The sequence below is a fragment of the Suncus etruscus genome, chromosome 5, assembly GCF_024139225.1.
Source record: "Suncus etruscus isolate mSunEtr1 chromosome 5, mSunEtr1.pri.cur, whole genome shotgun sequence".
Lineage (NCBI taxonomy): Eukaryota > Metazoa > Chordata > Mammalia > Eulipotyphla > Soricidae > Suncus > Suncus etruscus.
The window spans coordinates 51,950,183-51,972,642 of NC_064852.1; the positions used below are offsets into that span (position 1 = coordinate 51,950,183).

Here is a 22,460-nt window from a genome sequence, read left to right on the forward strand (position 1 = left end):
TTATAGGGGACCTTTCAGGCCTTTGATAAAATTAAGCCTGGAAAAGAAATGAAGCTCTTGTATCAGTGGTACACAGAGAGTCACCATTGCCACAGGACTGGCCTGACTATAGTCAGGGGCAGGTAAAGCAATATTTGGTGGTTCTCAGGAAGCCATGAATTGCAAGTAATCAAACTCAGAATCTTGTATATATGTTAGTATGTGGTTAACTACTTTACCTATATCTGGTCTTTATAGATTAATTCTTTTCTTGTAGAGTAAGCTCATTAAGGCACCATAGTTAACATTATTCTCAAGGTCATAGTTTGTCTTTATGAAATAAAATACTTATCATCATGTCATCTAAGATTACTCTTAGCTGGAAGATTCCTCCTTGAAATGGTACTTTGTTAATATGTACAACTACAGTTTCTGTCTAAGGAAAATCATTAGAACAGTTTGACTTACATTGTAATGCAAAGCCTTTACATGGCTCTGAATTACAAATGCTAAGGTGTTTATAGAAGCCTTTTATTAGGCGGTAAAGCATACAGTATATGTATTATGTAGAATTATTCTACTACATGAATACACACAGCAGGAAAAAATTCTTTAGAGTTTATATATTGGAACAGGAAAATCTAAGAATCCATAAATGTATTATATTTTAAAAACAAATCTGGTCATATTGGTAAATTACCATAAAAATTGCTCAGAGATTCATTTAGGTGATTGATGGCTCAAAATAACTGAAATATTCATAGAACTATATAGCATTCCATTTTGTGCTATATTGATTACATTTGAGATTTGTAGTTATAGCTTAACTATGCAAATGATTAATTTATCAACTAAAAGTTTTTTAAAAGAAAATCTAAGAGAGTCAGGCATGAGGTACTTGCCAATCACAAGATTGATTCATTCTTAATTCATTAAAATATCACAAAGCCTAAAGCTGTCATTTAGAAATTAATGTATTTGGCTTGGAGTTCAGTAGTAAAACATTTATAGCTAAATCAAAGTGTTATCTTTAATAAAAACTTTCACTTCATCTCTCTGTTATCAATTTATTTACTCCTTTTTATTGCATAAACTGTTTATATAATTTCAACATTGATAAATTAATAAAAATACAATAAAGTTCACAATATATCGAACTCATACTTTAAATTTAGAATTGAGTATAGTATAAAAGTGTGATACACAAATAAACATATCAAATGCAAACATAGAAAATTCATTCAAATTTAGAATTAAGTAAATAAAATATTCCATAAACTTTAACCATCAAAATTAAAACTGCTACCAAACTACTAGCATTAAAATATAACTTATTATGAGTTGTAGGCTTAAATAAGACATATACCGTTCATTTTAATTTTATTTAAAATAATTAATTTATTAATAAAATAATAAATTAATTTTAGAATAATTTTAATTGTTATTTTAATTCCATTTAAATTTCTAGAAAAATAAATATCTCTGACTTATTAATATATGTTGAATAAATTGCTAACTGCACTGCTTAAATAAAAAGAACTAAGTATATATTGCATACTGAATTGTTACTCCACCCCGGATTTACGTGTAACTACCTGCAAGACCCACCCATTTCTGGGAGGCGTCTTGGGCGGATATTATGTGAATCATTACCTGCATGGCCCTCCCAGGAATGGGCGGGATCTTGGGGAGATTATAAAGGTGTGGCCTCAGAGCCACAGAGTGGGGGGCGATTTGCATTTACCTGGATTAGGGATTTTGCCAGCATGGAGAGGTAGCAGAAGCTGAGATGACTGAGATACAAGTACAATGCATGGCTGAATAAATATACAGCATAAATGGTTATGCTATAGGCCACACACATGGGCCAGGGCCAATAAAGATGTTATCTCTCTGGAAGCCTGCTTGTGAGTGAGTTTTCTACCTGCTGCAACCACCAGAAGTTGCTGAAGTGCTGGTTAACGGGGGATGGAGCCACGTGGCCGGGGCCTAAGGACAAAGACCTCCACCTCCATCCAGCTCCATCATAAGGGCTGCAACTCTACACTGTAATGAAAATTATGTCTACTCACTCAAGTACCAGAGAATCAAAGAAGGAAAACAAATGAACAAAGCAGGATACTTCTTTTTCTTCTTTTATATTAATCGTACTATGAAGGGAAATCAATAAAAATATTATATCAAATATCTATGAAATTTTTGCTATTTTTCTTTGGTGGTTTTTGCCTTCCCAACCAATAATTAAAAGTCTGTTTTCTGTGGAAAAAATATCTGGTTGTAACCACAGTCATGCTAAGTGAAATTTGTCAGAAAGATAGACAGAGACTGATAATCTCCCTTATATTGAAATACAGAGATGCAAAGCATGAGAAAAAAAAAGCATGAAAAACTACATTCTTACTATTGGATTATTGAGGTAAGAGGATAGGGGAGAAAGGAAAAATTGTATTGGTATTGTATTTTAATTTACTATAGTAGAAATTTATATTTGCCTATATTCTTCATTATTGGGTTTATGTTATTTCCCTTTGAATTATCTAAGAATAAGAAAGTAGGTGTAAGGCTTTGATTCATTTTAATGTTTATCATTTGTTCAAACATTGTCATCTATTTTATCCTGGTATTATATATATTTTCATGCATGAATCCTTTTCCTTTGAAACTATTTAAATATCCCACTGCTTTTTGTAAAGTCTATACATGCATATACTCATAACTCATAAAATACTTAATATGTTACAATTTATTAAAATAATTATTAATTTGGTGATAATTTTCCCAAATGTGGTATTCAAATTCCTTTGCTCTCTTTTGCCTTTAAAATTCTCAGTGCTCTCCTTTACAAGGAAAACTGAAGTTCACTTTATAATTTTCCTATCCCCTATCAGCAATTAGCTATTTCTCAAAAAGCTGTTTTTGGTTTTATTTGAGATATTGAAGATTAAAGTTCTCAGTATGCTGCTATACTGGGACAACTTTGTTTTCTTGTCCTCTTACTAGGTAAGTGTAGGAATATGAATGGTTTTAAATATATACACAAATATGCATGAACATGCACAGTTTGTGTTTTAAATTGAGTATTACCTTCTGCTTCTGTATCGAAATCCAGAAATTAACACTGATATCCTCAATTTTATTCCAGTGCCATAGGGTGTAATTTTCCTTTTCTGTGCTTTTAATCTGTTTTCTCACAGTAAGACTGAACTTTTTATTATTCCCACTGTATGACTGTTGGAATCCATCTCCTGTTATCTTTCTTCCCACTAAAATGACCTCTTACACTTGGCATATGTCACAACTCCACTCCTTTGTGATTAATCTTTTTCAATCTACATATTCTCTGGATGCAGATACTGACTAACTTGATAGCTAGCGGTGTTTCTTCCTTTCCTGCCCTGGGTCAGTACCCAAATACAAATACATCTCTATGTTTTCTGTTTCTCATGCAAAATGCTTCACAGGTGCTAATACCCTATGCACCTTATTTGGTTTTGAAATCAAAAGCTAGCTGCTGCCTCCCCCTCTAAATCCACCCCCACACCCCAGAAATCTTTATAATTCACCCAGTCTCTTAAAATCATCCTTTAAAGGTGCCTTATCCATGCTGTTTAGATTCTAACAGGCTAGGCTAGTCCAACTCCCATTAGTTCTCATCCTACACAAGTGGAAACTCTAATAATAATTCATATAAGGCTACTTTTCTGGATGAACTATATCTGCTCCTTGCTTTGGATTAGAGGTACATGTAGTCAACCTTTTTATAAGCCAGGATGCATTGGATCATCCAAAGTGATGACTTAGTTACAAGTACTTAAAACCCAAATCTCTAATAGACTGATATTCCTCCACCTATGTTTAACTATACCTAGTGATATTTAAGGGGAAATTTTTAAGCAGTATAGAGAATAGGAAAGAAATGGGAAAGAAAATAAAGCAACAAAGAAAAAAATACTTTTGCTTTATTTTTCAAAGCAAAGTAAAAGTTTGCTATTGTGATTAGCTCCAAAAGTCCATTTATAGAAAAGATCAATTGGTCCTTTTTATTCTTCTATCTTGTAAACTAATTTTTGGGAAATTTCTAAATTACTAAAATTTAATTGAGAACAAAAATGTCTTTACCAGCTTTATAAGCTCCGTGTACTATGAAGTGGAAGAATGAGAAAGAAAAATCAACTGATCATTCTAACTTTTTTAGTATATAAATTGTTTCTCGTTTTCACTTTCTCTGACTAGAGTGCAAATCCCATAAACATAAGAGCCATGTTTAATTCATATTTCTAATCACAGCACTTGGCACAATTCCTAGCATTTGGTAGGCTCTAGCAACACTTATTTAGTGAATGGGTTAATTATGATCCTCTAGACCAGTCTTTTGGAACAAGTAGAAAGCTATTTGGTTAAGGCTTGTGAAGCTTTTGGAGAAAGTGACCGCATGGTGACTTAGGTCATGCATGACATGCAAACCTTTCAGTTTTAAATAAAGATGGCTTTGTGCCTAGAGCTCCCTTGCCATATGTCTCTCTGCCATTGTCTTAAATTCATAGTCAATTGAAAATCTGTCACCTATGAGTTTGATTCAGGAATATTTTTAACATGGTCTTAACTTGAAGCCAAGATCTTGCTTTAATATTATTTTCTCTCACCAAAAGCTATAATTGGTGCTTACAGTGTTGGTAGCATATTTTTTAATGTCTAAAAACCAGAATGGTACAAAATATACCTTAGTTTCTTTCATTGTAAGGTTTTCAAACCCTATGTAACACGTTATTGTATTATAACTTTTTATATTCATATGATTCTTAATAATAATAAAAGTAAATGTAAATACCATTAATGAATATTTCAATAGCTATTCAGTATTCTTAGTCCTCTAAGTTAAATTTCTTGATCTGATTGTTCAGTGAGGTTACATCTGACAGTGGATAGGAACTATAAATAATTGTATGTTGAGGGGCCACTTCTATGGTGATGCAGGTTGAACCGAGGTCTAATTCATGCAAGGTGTATGATCCAACCACTTGGGGTCTCTCTCAGGCCCCTCAAGTTTCAAGTAGTTACAAACACTCAAATCAGCATTTTACCATTCTCAAGGAAAGCTAGATTTGTTTTATTTTAAATCCTGCATGCCCGAAGAGTACTAGCTAAAAGATTTGTTTTATTTTGTTAATAAAGGCAAATGATATATGTACATATGTTTGATAAATATCTTTTTCTAATCTTATCTTTTTAAAAAAATTTATTTTATTGAAACAATTATGATCTACAGAGTCCTTCATAGTTGAATTTCAAATATACAATTAGTCAGGACCCTTTTCACCACCAGTATCAAACTCCCTCCACCAATGGACCTAGAGTGCCTCCTATACCACCACCCTTTGCTCCCTGGCCTACCGGTATAACAGGCCCCTTTATATGGTAAAAGTACAGGTTCCTTGATTCTGTTATTGTTGACTTTGGCTTGGATATTTTGTCCTGTTCTTACTTATTTCCCTGCCAGTGCACTCAAGATCACTTGGCTCCTGGCTCCCAGCACTTTTTTTTCTCTCTTCTAAGTTTTATAAAAAAAAAAATGAAAATATGTGGTAAAAGAAATTAATCCATGTCCCAAGGTTATTTTAAAAAAAGTTGAGTATGCCAATTTATAATATAATAAATAAAAAGTACAATAAAAAGTATGTGTGTAACTTTTTTTCTTTTATATAGGCACAGTAAAATATTGGGAAAATAGAAAAAAAACTGGCCTAAAAACAGAGAGACCCTAACTTTGAAGCATCCTGGCATAAAACCAACTACAGGCTCCAGATAAACTAAATTGTCTAATCCCAAAGTCTTTCTCTGCAGTCCCAGTAAAAGCTCTTCACAATCCCAGTTGTCATGGTCAGGTTTCTGTAATTAGAGATCCTTGTTTTTGTACAGATCTTATGTTGAAGTCATATCGACAAGGAGCGTCTTCTAGTTTGATCTCACCATTATGTAGCTATGCAAAGAACCCTGCCCTGAAAGCAGGTTGTTGCCATTACTAGGTTATCAGAGTGTCATATGAGCCCACTCTGCAGCAAATTGATACTAGGGCAGCATTAGTGCCTTCCCTGGTAGAAGTATGATTCCTTGGATGATGTTCAGGGGTGAATGGCCAATGTTCGAATTATGATGACAAAGGTTCAGGGTGTAAGACCCCACCCACATAAGCTTTCCACATTTTTTTTGTTTTGGGGGCCACACCTGATGACACTCAGGGGTTACTCTTGGCCAGTGGTGGGCAACCTTTTTTTTTCCAACTGAGCCAAATCTCGCCACAACCACAATTGAAATTTATTTTGAGAGCCACATTTTTAAAACCAAAAATACATAGATTGGTAAACTGTTTTTAGTTTCATTAAGTTTTAATTGAGAATATTCTGCATGCAAGTATTCACATAGGTCAGGAGGATACACATAACACAAACTAATAAAACAAAAACTTTAGAAGGATATTATTTATCGATAACATTAAATTCCATAAAATTTGCCTTACAGTGTAGAGAAAATTACATCCTGACAATGATTGACAAAGTCACAAACACTAATGTGAACATTGACCTTGGTTCTAATCAGAGCTGTTTGGAGCCAGCCACCGGGGCTGCACACAGGGCGAGCACTGACAGAGGCTAGGAGCAGAGTCCTGACTACTGGAGCAGCCGCCGGGCACGCAGAAGAGCCGCGTTAAGAAGTTTAAATAGCCACATGTGGCTCTCCGTGGCTTACCGACCACTGCTCTTGGCTGTGTGCTCAGAAATCGCTCTTGGCTTGGGGGACCATACAGGATGCTGGGGGACTGAACCGCAGTTCGTCATAGGCTAGGCTGGCAAGGCAGACGCCTTACCACTTGTGCCACTGCTCCGGACCCTTCCCCATTTAAATGTGACTATGCAAAAAGGAACAATGCTGCATGGTACTACCGGTGCATATAGGAGTAAAAATAACAAGCTAAACAATTCAGATAATTAGGTTTTAAAATGAATTTGGAACACAAGAGAAACATATCTACTAGAATTTCCTACTAAATCAAATATATCCAAAAAATGAATGAGGTAAACTATCACTAAATAAGAAAATATATAATGAGTCATACCTATTAAGGAAATACATTGAAAGAAATATTCAAGGGGGATATACATGTCACATTTAGGTCTTCTGAAATAATCTGAGGAGGGAATAAAATCCAGAGAATAGCTTCAGCCTGCCACATGATCTTGAAGAGTGTGAAAAAATGGCTCCCAGCAGTCACATATCAGGAAATGAGCTAGAGCTGGAGACTTCTCAAAACTTAGAAACTGAATATAGTAGCAAGCAACAGTCCACAGTGATGGAGGTTGGGGAAGGGCCTGCTGAGAGCAAATCAGCAGCTTTCCCAGTGATAGAGTTTTTGGGGCTGAGGCAAGAAAGCCTGGGGGGAAAACTTCCCACCCCACACACACACCTACACACACAGTTTTTATTTTATTGTATACTTTTAATCTCATCTTTTAATTGGGACTCATGCCTTTTTTTATAGAACTTTGGGACATGGATTAAAAATAATAATATATTGAAAGTGTTGAGCTAAACAATATTACTCAGAATTGCTTTTAATGTCATTTTGCTTCTCTAAAAGTCCTAGTTTCTAAAACATATCAAGAAATAAAGTGAGGGGTTAGAGTTATAGCTCAATGGGTTGGCGTTTGCCTTGCATTCAGCCAGCCCAGTTCAATCTCTGGCATCCATATAGTAACCCAAATCTGCCAGAAGTTATTTCTGAGTGCATGGCAAGATTACTCCTGATTGCAGTTGAATGTAGCCCAGTAACCAAATCAAACCAAAACAATAAATCAAATGCATACTTACTGTGTATGTTGGGATATATTCTACATTTTAGAGAAACTCTTCTTTTCCTAACTTTGAATCCATTTGCTTACACCATATCATGAGGTCAATGAGTTAGGTTTAAAAAATCTTAGTCTATGATATCCATGCTATGGAAACAATTGAAATGTCTAAGGACAGTGTGCTGAATAAAACAATTGTGCTATATATACACAGTGGGAAACTAAGCAATTGTAGAAAAATTAAACCTCCAGATTTATGCAATATGGATAAAATTTGAGGATTGATGGGCCATTAACACATTACAAAACAGATTACCAAGTAATGGTGGGTATAGGGTGGGGAATAAATAGGAAAACTTAAAGTATCATAGAAATAATAGTGGGAACTCTCCATGCTGGCATTTTGGCTGTGGTAGGATTCAGTAAATTTCTCAACCTATTCCATAGACACTGTTATCCTATATTACTAAATGGTAATTAAGTACATAATTACAAAAAACATGTTTTCAAATTCTTGATAAAAGGATTATGAACATTTTACATATTTTATAAATCTAAGATTTTGATTTTTGTTTGTTTGTTTGGGGGACATACACAGCAGCCCTCCAAGTTTATGACTTCTGGTTGCCTATAGGGATTAGTTTGAAATAAGTGTTTGCCATTGTTTTATAATATTGTTTTCTTGTTTAAATCTTCTGGTACTAATCATTATTTTCTAACTTATTTTACTTAAAATGAAGCCCATAAGTCCTCAAGTTTTATCCACATTGCAAAAAACTGTAAGGTTTTACCATTTTTATAGTTGCATAGTTTTCCACTGTGTATTTATACCATAATTATTTTATTCAGCATTCTGTCCTTGGACATTTCAATTGTTTCCATAGCATGATTATTGTAGAAAATTAAGATATCATGAGGTTAGGTGGCCATTATATGTTTCAGGGATTAAGCCCAGGTCAGCCTCATACAAGGTTAGTGGCCTACTTGCTATATAATTGTTCTGCCCTGACCCCCAAAATCTGATTCCTTTTAATAGATATAGTAGCATTTGAAGTATTAAAATGTGCCTTTCCCCTATTTTGGGGTATCTTCTTCCTACTCGTCTTTTCCTGTGGATATTCTCCATAAACATTAAAATGTTAACTTTGATAAACTGAATAATGTCATTCCCCACACACATTATACATATATATTTTTCTTTTTATGGATACCACACTTGGCAATGCTCAGGTGTTAACTTTTTACTATATGTTCAAAACCATGGAATGCCAAGTTGGCCATTAGTCAGCCACATGCAAGACAAGTGCACTACTTGCTGAGATATTTCTCTAGCCCTTATGCATCTATATTCTTATCCCCATTATCTGGAACTACTTTATTTTGCAAAGTTCAGTTCTATTCATTAAAGTTTAATTATTTGGGGAAATTAAGTATGGAGAAGTGTAATCACAGAGTTCTTATTAGAAAGGTCAGATGGAGTAAAAATCAGAAATGCCATGTGACAATGAAAGCAGATTTGAACAATGTAAGTAGAATGACAAAAGAAGAAACTACAAAATTGTAGTAGTTTCTCTGTTCTAGTAAAGGCAAGGAAATAAATTCTCTACTCAGAGCTTGAGAAAAGAATGAGCCTGACTATGCCTTGACACTAGTCTTGTGAAATTTATTTTTAGTTTATAATTTTTATAATTACAAAGAAATGTGTTTGCACTTACTAAATCATAATGTTTGTTAAATTAGCCATAAGTAAAAATAAATATGCCAACTCTGCCAAGGCAAATCCAAAATTCAAAGTGCTCTGTCTAGGTCACATACAAATTTATTACATATTGAAAACTTCTCAAATTTATTTATGAAACTGCTGAATTTTTTCATGATACATAAGCAGTCTTGTTGAATCATTTTTGTACCAATCTACTACTTTGTATAAAGAATGACAATCAAATGAGCAAACAAAAAAATCAATTGATCTCTATATATGTAAGACATGTGCAAGGGAAAGGAAGTAAATGCTTGTTTTCCTAATAGCTAGTCATGCCCAGAGATCTAGGGAATGGGCTGTCAATTCTTTTGTGAGTCACAAGAATCAATATATCTAAATCTTAACCACAAAACAATTATAACCGTAAAAAGAATGCATTTTTAACTTTTAGGCAGCAGATTACAATAGTCAATGCAGAAAGGTAAGAGACTGGATCCTGAACTAATATTAGCTTTGTTCTTCAGACATAAATCTGTTCATCTGGTTTATTCACACTTGCTTCCTTGTATAATGATCAATGTTAAGATCCCACTAAAAATCACATTTTATCCTAAATATATTGCTTCTTCTAGAAAGCAGTATAGAGTGATTTTTGTCACAGATTTCTAATGTATATACTATTACATTTTTCTTGAGAAGTCATTTTATATTTCCTTCAATGTAATAAATACTAAAATGATGAAGTGAACCTACAATATCATTCCGATATGAAAATACACAGACCTGGCGATGAAAGGAAGAAAAGTTTGCTTTAACAAATGAACCCTCTGGAGCCAATTTCAATGTTTGATGGAAATGCTTTGGATTCAGAAGGCTGAAGGCAGTTCTAAAATCCAATAAGCAGTAGTTATATTTAAAATAATTTATTTATATTTTTAGCCTTCCTTTTCTATGTTGCCCTCTTTTAAATAATTGAAACCATATCTACAAAGTATCTGCTTGGCCTAAACACTTAACATTTAGTTTGTTTGGTTGAAAAAACCAACGGGTTAAAAATGTTTTTGTGAATGAACAATGACTAGGAGGATTTGGGAGTAATTATCTAACTAAATTTTCTCATGATAAGAGTTTTAAATTCTGATCTAGTCTTTATCATGTTATTTAGTTCTCATTCACACTATCCTGTGATAAGGATTAACACTACCTTCTACTCTGGGAACTTGCCCTCAATTCTACTTCTTGACCACTTAGTCTCTTTTCTTGTTAAAGTATAATATGTTAAATTAAATTGTATTCATGAGTATTGTCATCAATAAAATGGTCTCCTATATATTTCAAGTTGGAAAGTCAGGCAATTATCCCATTTTACACAAAGAAAATATATAATTCTGAGAGGTTAATTGGCTTGACCTATATAATGCATTTAATAATTGGAAGAGTCATGTAGGATACTCACATACTAACTAGTCTTGGCTCCAAATTGTCTGTCTGATTTGGACACTCTGAAATCCTTGACATGGCTTCTGCTCAATGTCTTGGAATGTTTTATCTACATGCTGTTCTAAAAACCTTATGGTTTCAGGCCTGCTATCAAGGTATTTGACATTTGTGTATGGTGTTAGATAGTGGCCTGAGTTCACTTCTTTGCATGTCTGACCAATTGTCCCAACACAACTTATTGAAGAGGCTTTCCTTTTTCATTTTGCGTTTCTTATTCCTTTAACAAAGATTAATTGATTGTATGTCCTGGAAACATTCTCTGAATGCTCAAGTCTATTCCATTGACATGAGGGGGGATCTTTATTCCAATATCATACTAATTTAATGACTACTGCTTTGTAATACAATTTAAAGTTGGGAAAAGTGATGCCTTCCATCTTATTTTTTTTTTTAGGGTTGATTTAGCTATTCATGAGTGTTTATTGTTTTAAATAAATTTCAGGAATGTTTGATGCCCTTTTTTGAAAAATGCCATGTGTATTCTTAGATGAATTGTTTTAAATCTGTACAATGCTTTGGGGAGTATTGCTATTTTAATCCTCCCAATCCACAAACAGGGATCAGGGTATGTGTATCCATTTCCTTGTGTCCTCTTTTATTTCTTTTTGGTTTTTAGAGCCACACTCCATGGTGCTCAGGGGTTACTCCTTGCTCTACACTCAGAACTCGTTCTGGGCTCAGGGGGACCTTATGAAATGCTGGGTATTGAATCCACATGTCCTAGGTCAGCAGTGTGCAAAGCAAATACTATACCACTGTACTACCAGTTTGGCCCCTCTTTTCTTTCTTGAAGCAGTGTTTTATAATTTATTTTGTATAGGTCCTTCACTTCTTTAGTTGACTCCAAAGTATTTGAATTTGTGTGGCACTAATCTGAATGGGATTGTTTTTTTCAATGTCCATTTCTTCTCTATCATTATTTGTGCTTGAGAAGGCCATTTATTTTTATGTGATAATTTTATAGCCTGCCACTTTGCTATATGAATTTATTGTTTCTAGAACCATTTTGATAGAGTCTTTAGAGTTTTCTCAATATAATAACATGTCATCTGCAAACAGTGAGAGCTTGACTTCTTCCTTTCCTATCTGGATGCCCTTGATATATTTTTCTTGCCTAATTGCTATGGCAAAAACTAGGGGCAGCCCTGTCTTGTACCAAATTTTAGAGGAAAGGCTTCACTCTCCAAACAAGTGGAAGAGAATATAAACAGATGGGACTATATTTGCTGAGAAGCTTCTGCACCTCAAAGTAAATAGTGGCTAGGATACAAAGGCCACCCACAGAATTCACCACTACTCACCACTATTCACCCAATACCCATCAGATAAGGGGCTAATATCTAAAATATACAACGTATGGACAGAACTTAACAAGAGAAAAACGTTTAACACCATCAAAACATAGGGAGAAAAATGAACAAACTTCTGCAAAAAGAAATACAAATGGCCAAAAGGCACATGTAAAAATGCTCCATATCACTAATCATCAGGTAGATGCAAATCAAAGCAACAATGAGGTACTGTCTCACACCACAGAGATGACACACATAACAAAGAACAAGAATGGAATGTGAAGAGAAAAGAACTCTCATTTACTGTTGGTGGGAATGCCATCTTGTCCATCTGCTTTATAGAAAACAATATGTTCCAACTGTTACTTTGTTGTTTAGTAAAAAAAAACTGGAAATTGAGCTCCCATATGATTCAACTATACCACTCCTATGAAGCCGTCAGGAGAGATGAAGTCATGAAATTTTCCTATACATGAATGGACATGGAAAATATTATGCTGAGTGAAATAAGCCAGAGGGAGAGAGATAGACGCAGAATAGTCTCACTCATCTGTGGGATTTAAGAAAAATAAAAGACATTATTATAATAATATCCAGAGACATTAGAGGGGAGAGTTGGAAGGACTGGCTCACGAGATGAAACCTACTACTAGGAATGTTGAGTGCAGTTAGAGAAATAACTACACTAACAACTATCATGACAATGAAAGTGAGTGAAAAAAAGAGAATGCATGTCTCAAATATAGGTAGGGGGTGGAAAGGAGGGAGATATGTCAATTGATTATGGGAACGCTGCACTATTGAAGGGGGGTTTCTTTTTATGACTGAAACCCTACTTCAAATATGTTTATAATCATAGTGCTTAAATAAATATATTATAAAAATAAATAAAAATAAAAAATAGTATCCTGAATTTCTGATTAAGCCAAGCACCAGCAAAGTAAGTACACTTTGATTGCTAAACTGTTTCTCAGCTTCACAACTTTTATCAGCTATTTCAAGATTATTCCACTTGAGAGTTTTATATTTCTGTCCTGCTGAGAGTTGCTAATGATATGACCCATTTGTGTAAATAGTGGTAAATAGCGGGCTATAACTACTGTGAATTTATTCTTAATTCTTTGTACTCATGTTCCAACTGTTACTTTGTTGTTTAGTAAATACTCAAGGTCCAGAGTCAAAACACTAGACCACACAAATAATAAAACAAAGCAGGACTTTATTCCATCCACCAGCAAGCTCCTGTACTGACCAGTAAGGACACATCTTGGAGGAGGCAAGATATGTGTCCCAGCCCCATGTGTCACAAGCCAGGTTATGTAAGGTATGTGGAAGATCTGTTTACTTTGATAGGCTAGTGTCTAGGGAGGCTTTTCACAGTTCCTGCTATCTTTAACAAGATATATCTTCAATGGCCAGGGTCCTGAGGCAGTGTTTATGGTTTCTAATGGCCTTGAGAAAGCCATGAGATTTTTGCAAATGGATACTAAACCTAGAACCAGGAAATGGAACCCTTAACACTGGGCAGACAAAATGGTTTCCTTATGCTGTAGGCTTCACAATGCATTTGTGTCCAATAAAAGAATGTGGGACAATACATACAGTTTATTTATTTATTTTTGTTGCTTTGATCTGAGGCTACTCAAAAATCTGCACTCAAAAATCGCTCTGGGGACTATATGGGATGCCAGGGATCAAATCCAGGTAGACCACATGCAAGGCAAATACCCTTCCCACTGTCCTATCCCTCAGGCCCCTGTTTTATTTGGCTTTAATTTTATCTCGAGTTTTAACATCAAATAAAATATAGGAAAAATCCTGTAATACTAAGGATTTTATACTTTTATTAACATTATCAATAAGAATTGGTGCTGGTACTCAGGGCTTTCACTTCTTTATTGAGGTGTTCTACCAGAGGTGCTTTGGGGACTGTATTTGGACTGTATAAGAAACCAAACAGGATCTGAAGAAGCAAGACAATTGCGTTAATTTCTAGACTATCTCTAACCACTCAAATAAGATTCACAAAGACTGACTTCACCATAAGTCCCACCTCAGGATCTGTACAGATACTGAGACCTCTAAACACAGAGCTCTGATTGTATCACCCTGGACAGAGCAGAAGTCTTCCACACACCAAAACAAAACAAAACAACAACAAAAAAAAAAAAAAAAAAACACCACCGGGAGAGTAATGATCCTGAACAAAGACTAGAGCTGATCCCATGACAATATACTCCAAGGACAGAGAAACCCCATATTGCATAGGGCAAGTGAATTTCTTTTCGAATGACCCCAATATTTACTGTGCCAGGGCAGGAGGGAAAAAAACAAAAATACAAAAAACACAAAACCTTGGATATTTTATATATATATCTTACCTTCATTTATTATTGTTATTATTATTTTTATTTACCTAGCTATTTTGGTCGATTTCTCTGTTTGGATGTGATTATTGAAATTGTTGTCCCCAATTATTCTTATTTTTTTTCTCTCTTCCTTTCTCTTCTTTCGTTTTGTGCTACGCCATGTTTCTTATTTCAAGACCACGGCGTGTTTTTTTGTTTGTTTGTTTGTTTGTTTGTTTTTAATCTGTTATTTGTGGTGCTTATCGATATAGCTGGAGTCCTCACTGGATATTTGACACTTCTTTTGGTACTGGTGGAGTGTTTCACCTTCTTTTTCTCATTCATTTCCCAAATCGATGATGAGAACCTCTAGAAGGATTCTGCCCATTTTCGGGGTATTAGACTCTTACACCAGTTTATTTATTTTCTCTTTTTCAGACAAAACCACACAACTTGAACTAACTAGCCCTGCCCCCACTTAGAGGGGGAAACAAGGGAGGCATCAAGACCAAACTGATGCAAGACTACTAAGTAGTAGGTTAGATACAGAGGGGGCCACATATTCTAGCCGCCCTGGGGGTGAGGGAAGAGGAAATGGGAGGTAGGACAAAAACGGAGGTGTAAGGAGGACAATTTAGGGATGGGAATCCCCCCTGATTTTATGTAAATATGTACCTAAAATATTATTGTCAACAATATGTAAGCCACTATGATCAAAATAAAAATTATACTAAAAAAAAATTTAAAGGTTTATTTTAAGGGCCAGAGCTAGAGCACAGCGGTAAGGCGTTTGCCTTGCACGTGGCCAACACAGGACGGAACCTGGTTCAAATCCCGGCATCCCATATGGTCCCCAAGCCTGCCAAGAACGACTTCTGAGTGCAGAGCCAGGAGTAATTCCTGAGCACCTCCGAGTATGACCCCAAAACAAACAAACAACAAAACAAAACAAAACAAAAAAAGTTTATTTTATTCTTGATAACATTTTTCTCTTTGAACACAGTACTAACAAAATGAAAATTGTCATCTAAAATTTATCTTGGGTATTGAATATATGAATGTCCTAGGAAAAGAAATACAGTGTTCTATTTCCCAAAAATTTCCATGTGAGTGCAGAGAGATCTTAGGGAAAACCAATAATACTAACTTCTTGATCTTTAATTATTATCTCCAGAACTGTGAGAAATTAATTTATGCTGTTTATATGACAGCCTCTGACATTTTATTAAAGTAACCCAGAGAGAATAAAGCCAGGTAAGATATAGAAAAATGAAGATTTTTCTGATATCAACCTTGCTGCTGATATTTACTTTTAGTTTTATTGAAATATATAATTTTTATTTGTGTGTTATTTCAATCTCCCTTTGATTGATAATAATTTTCCTGATAAGTGAAAATACAATATTTTTCTTTTGCTTCTTGGTCATTTCTCTCTTCTTTGGTAAAGTGTCTCTCCAGCTCTTCTCCCCTTTTTAAGACAAATCTATCTATTTAGTTTCATGTGTGCTTTACATTTATTGAATGTTAGTCAATTTTCTCTGCTAAGTAATTATTTTGCGTTTCTATGTATAGAAGAGTTTTGATCTAATTAATTTTTTTATTTTTCTTGTGATTAGAATGATATCACCACAATGAAGCCAATATCATAAGGATTTTTGCCTAAGTTTTCTTCTATAATATAATTTATGGTTTCAGGTTTAACATCTATGTTTTTATTAATATCTTTACTTAAATACCTTGATTACAAATATGATTGTAACTGGTTTCTATCTATCTTTAATCCATCCAAAGGTAAGTTCTTTTTTCATAGGGGTAAAAATTTATTCATTTACACCTTGGCTAACCAGTTTCCCCATCAAGATTTGTTGAAAAATCTTCACTTTCTTTATTTTATGCATTTGTCAATTTATAGATAGTGTTTTATTTCTAGTCTTAATAGTATTCCATTATAAGTATTCTAAGTATATGAATTGATCCTAGTACTACACTGAGTGGTTTCTGGCACAGTTTAAAGTCAATAAATGTGATCCTTTCTATCTCGGCTTTTTTCTCCCCAAAGGATTTCTTTAGCTATTTGTGATCTTTTGTAATTATTTATGAATTTTAGTTATACTTACATTAATGAAAATACAATTAAAATTTGTCAGGAATTGTATTACCCTATTAAAATGCCTTTATAATATATATTTTAGGTACTCCCAGGGATAGTCAGAGTCTTAGAGATCACTCATTGAAATACTCAGCATTTTGGTGTTGGCCAACTTACATGGTGCTACATAAGGACAATGGTTATGGTTACCACAGGGCCACACAAAGTTGTGATAAGAGAGTAATCAGGTGCCTTTTATATGGAATGAGTATCCATTGGTCTTGCTTCCTGACCTCAGGATAATCTTTTCTATGTTTTATTTCTGTTTGATGGCCATACCAAATCATACTTAGGTGGCAGTGATTGGGGAACTCTATTGGGTGCTAATTATCTAACTTGGGACAGTTTTGCGCAAGGCAATGTCCTACCTACTGTACTGTCAATCCAACTCCCAAGAATCTGTTAGCAACTTTATTTTTAATTCATAAGCATTAAGTATCTTTATTTTTTTTTTGGTTTTCTATATATATATATATTAATGACTTAGTTTTAATATACAATAGTTTTTATCTGATTTTGTATGCAGTTGTAGATGACATTATTTTCTTGTATTCTCTTTTCTAGTTTATTTACATGTAAAAATTAAACATATTTTATATATTTGTCCCTTTTTATATTTTACATTTTATATAAAATTTCTCTTTATTTTAACTTTAAAGTATTTATCACATATATTTAATAAAAAATTATATAAGTTCAATTTCAGAGTTAAAAAAAACATTCATACTAGTGATGTGTATATGATGATCCCATATATCTACAACCATACTTAACTTATATAATATCTATGATTACTAATGGTGTCTGTATCATAAGAATGCATGATGTATTATATATGTATAATTAAGATAACATTCTTATTTACACATGAATGATATATGTATTTTCCATATCTAAGCTCACGAATCCTTTATTTTTATCTATGGACACCTTTGAACTATCAGAAAGTAGGATAAAATTCTTACCTTAAAGTTAAAATTGAGTATAGTTTTGAAATGTAGAAATTATATTACATACATGGAGGTGGGAAATGCATATTTATTATTTTCTTTAGAACTTTTGGACTTCTTAATGTCATTTTGAAGTTTTTATAATGCAAAGTATGTTGTTCAAGTTTTATTAGGAGGATATGTGATTTTTAATAGTAGATATAATAAATGCTACTTATATAACTTAAATAATATAAAATTTCTCATTGAAGAGACTGCTATATAAAGCCTAAAAGCAGTGTATTTTGATTTATGGTAAAAGTCTTCTATAATTAATGAAATAGATACCTGTTATTTAAAACAAAAAAGGAAAATCATGTTGAATATGCTCCTTTATTTTGTATGGTGTCTGCTATGGATTATATATATCACATATATATATCACCTAAGATTTGGGGGTGGGTGGGCCGGGCTCAGGGGTTATTCCTGGCTATGTGCTCAGAAATTGCTCCTAGCTTGGGCAATTATGGGACACCGAGAATAGAACCTGGGTCTTTTCTGGATCAGCCATGTGCAAGGCAAATGCCCGCCTGCTGTGCTATTGCTCTGGTCCCAACATCTAAAATATTTTTAAAATATACATTATATTAGGAATTGGGTGAAAGTTATACTTGCCAAGTTCAGGGTTTAACTCCTAGTACTATATTGTCCCCAAGTACTACTGAGAATGATCTGTCAGTAGAGCCAGAAGTAACCCCAGAAGCACTGCTTCATGTGACTATAAATAATTTTTGTTTGACTGGCGATGTAATTCAGCAGAATGGCATTTGCCTTGCTTGTGGTAGACCTTGAATTAAATACCTAGCAACTCCAAAATATGAAATTTTTAAAATTTTAATATATTGACCAGTGTCACTCAAATTGTTAAGAGAGAGAACAGCAATAAGTACATTGCCCTACAATCTGTTAGATATTCAAACATGAGCCCTTATCTGATCTTTTTAGTCACACAATTTGTGTCTGTAAGGTTAAGAGATCAAACATTCTAACTGGCACAACATAAAACAATAATAACAACCTAAATCTGTTATCAATATTTTTGACACTGAATGATTGATATAATTAAAATTGTAGTAACTGATGAGATAGTATAGTGGACAGGGTGCTTGCAGATTTAATCCTCAGCACCCCATATGGTATCCCTTCCACATATCCATCCATCCTTCCATCCCTAGTATTGCCATAATGATTCCTGAATTCTGATCCAGGAATAAACCCTGAACACTGCAGGGTGTGGGACCAAAACCAAAAAAACTTTAAATTTTATATATACTTTATATATATATATATATATATATATACTTTAAATATTATATATTTTTTAAAATATCATTTTTTTTAAAATCAATCTTCTGTGGCAATAGAGAATTGCTTAGCAATAAAAGAACTCCAAGCTATGAAAAAGACATAGAGGAATAGTCAATACTTATTTATTGTTCGTGAAATAAAGGAGTTCAACAAAAAACTTGCTATATCATTCCAACTACTTTGCATTTTGAAAAGGCAAGAGTAGGAGACAGTGAGAAATAAATGACTGCCAGAAGATAGGAGTCAGGGATTATGGATAAATCAGTGGAACACAGTAAATTTTATGGTATTGAAACTACTCTGCACAAAATAATTTTACATTCATTATATATTCTGTTAAGTTCATAAATTTTTCAATACAGAGTAAATGTTAATGGAAACATTAGATCTTAGGTAATAATTATATAAATAATTATTTTTATATAGTGACTTATATACAATACAAATGTACAACACTAATTCAAAATGATAATAATAGAATCAACTTCCAGTGTAAGTGGTATAATGAAGGGAATACATAAAGGAACTTTATTTTCTGTTCTTTTCTATAGATCTTAAATATCTCTAAAAATAATGTCTCTGAATTCTCGCATCCCATATGGTCCCCAGAGCCTACCAGAAGTGATTTTTTTTTGGTCTTCGGGCCATACCCCGTGACGCTCAGGAGTTATTCCTGGATATGCGCTCAGAAATCACTCCTGATTTGGGGGACCAAATCCATCCCACCAGGGGATGGAACCGCAGTCAGTCCTAGGCTAGCACAGGCAAGGCAGACGACGCCTCACCCCTTGCGCCTCCGCTCCAGTCCCCAGAAGTGATTTCTGAGCAGAGCCAGGAGTTACCTTTGGGTGCTGCTGGTTATGCGCCTCCTCCCACAAAGCAACAACAAAATTAAGTCTCTTAAGTGTATCTACAAAATTCTATATCCCTCTTGGTTCCCCTCAAAAGTTCAACCTTTATGGAAAGCGATATGGAGATTCCTCCAAAAACTGGAAATCGAGCTCCCATATAATCCATCTATACCACTCCTAGGAATATACCCTAGGAACACAAAAATACAACAAAAAAATTCCTTCCTTACACCTATATTCATTGCAGCACTATTTACCATAGCAAGACTCTGGAAACAACCAAGATGCCCTTCAACAGACGAATGGCTAAAGAAACTGTGGTACATATACACAATGGAATATTCTGCAGCTGTCAGGAGAGTGAAGTCATGATATTTTCCTATACATGGATGTACATGGAATCTATTATGCTGTGTGAAATAAGTCAGAGAGAGAGAAAAACGCAGAAAGGTTTCACTCATCTATGGGTTTTAAGAAAAATGAAAGACATTCTTGCATAATAATTTTCAGACACAAAAGAGAGAAGGGCTGGAAGTTACAGCTCACCTCATGAAGCTCACCAAAAGAGTGATGAGTTTAGCTATAGAAATAACTACATTTTGAACTGTCCTAATAATGAGAACGTATAAGGGAAATAGAAAGCCTGTCTAGAGTATAGGCGGGGGTCGGGTGGGGAGGAGGGAGCTTTGGGACATTGGTGATGGGAATGTTGCACTGGTGATGGGTGGTGTTCTTTACATGACTGAAACCCAAACACAATCATGTATGTAATCAAGGTGTTTAAATAAAATATAGAATAAAAGACTGAAGTGTTCAGAGTAATATAATATGACATAGACTTCAGACTCAAAAAGATTATAGGAGACAGAGTGTCATTTATTAATATCTAAGGGATTTATACATCAGAAAGAAATAAAATTCTTGAACATATATGCAATAAATGGTATCTAGCAAAATTTAAAATAACTACCAATTGAGGAGACATCAATAGCACTAAATAGTTGTAAAAAAAATACAGACTCAACTTTTAGTGCAGTGTATACTGCTGAATAGTAGATAGTATCTTTTGAAGGTCATACGAGATTGTCTCAATGTTTGTAGTATGGAACTCAAAGTCCAGATCATCTAAGTTATGTTTTAAAGAGAATTTTGTTCTTAAACTCATTGAGAACCTTGAGACCTTTATTCTTGAGATCTTTTGATGAAAAAGCTCCTCGGACATTGATATCTATTTGAACTGTGCTCATTTCTCCAAAAGGCTTTCAAATATCATGTGAAGTACCTAAAATTCTATTTCATTCACTTTTTGTTTCACTCTATGATATAGATACTAAAATATTAAAATAACTTTGTTCTTAACAAATGTTGAAAAAATGGGTAGCCCTTTTTGTATTTGTTTAATTACTTCCAAAGTTTGCAACTGTAACTCAAAATTACCAGCAATAGCAAAATATGTCTCCTCACTTTTGCATTTGGGGTATATAAAAAATAAAATTTCAAATTGGTATTGAATACAAAATAAAGAGAAAATGGAATTTTGGGAAAATGGGGATTTCTATGTGAAAACATAGCTCCAACTGTTTCATGTTTTTTCATCATCATCATCATCATCATCCATATACAAATAATGCTTCTACCTTCTTCCCATGAATTATGTCATCAGCCACTCTCCTGTCTTCAAATGACACTATTTTCATCATGTTTCCTAAGGGTTTGTAGGAGCTTCTCATTTCATCCTCCTGCCATCACCTTTGAGGTTCTCTCTTTTCCCCATTTATTCAACACTGACTTCTTACACAAATCCTTCAGAATGATACTCTAAAAGCAAATATGATTATATGGTTCCCTTTTAACTTCTTTCATTGACATCCTAGCCTAAATGCTTTGATATTAATTAAAATTTCGCCTCAGAACATTTATTAGTTCGTATATAACCATAGTCCCAATGGGCCTTTAAAACCCAGCAATAAAATTTAAAACATGTATCATTTGAGTTTTTCAGACAAACTTTTTTTTTTACTTACATAGTTTTTATTATTTTCTATATAAAACTTCCTGCCCTCTAAGTTGACTACCAAAGTCCTCAGGCAGCCTTCATAATTCAATAAAATATTTCTTTGTTATGAAAAATTTTCAAACTTCTACATAATTTTCTGCTCTAGGTATGATTACAAAGTACTCACACTAGAGGAAATTTTTTTATACCTCTCAAAGCAATTATTACATAGTTTATTACTTATTCACACATCTCTCAACTCTAGCATACAAATCAGCAACTGTATATTCTTTAATTCTCTTTTTGAAGGTTACTGCAATCATTTAGTGAATGTTCATTGAGCAAGTCAGTAGATTAATAAATGCATGAATATATCTGCATGTATAAGGTGCTAATTTTATGCAGTTGATTTTATTTCATTTATTTAAGTGCCGTGGTTATAAAATTGTTCATAATTGAGTTCCAGTCATAGACTGTACACTACTCTTCATCAGTGCACTTT

At 33.9% G+C, this 22,460-nt stretch overlaps 1 protein-coding gene across 1 annotated transcript in view; it reads left to right on the forward strand.

Annotated features, from left to right (window-relative positions):
- Window positions 1–22,460, forward strand: part of GALNT13 (polypeptide N-acetylgalactosaminyltransferase 13) — a 623,731-nt gene that overhangs the window by 282,534 nt on the left and 318,737 nt on the right. The gene's annotated exons all lie outside the window — the stretch shown is intronic.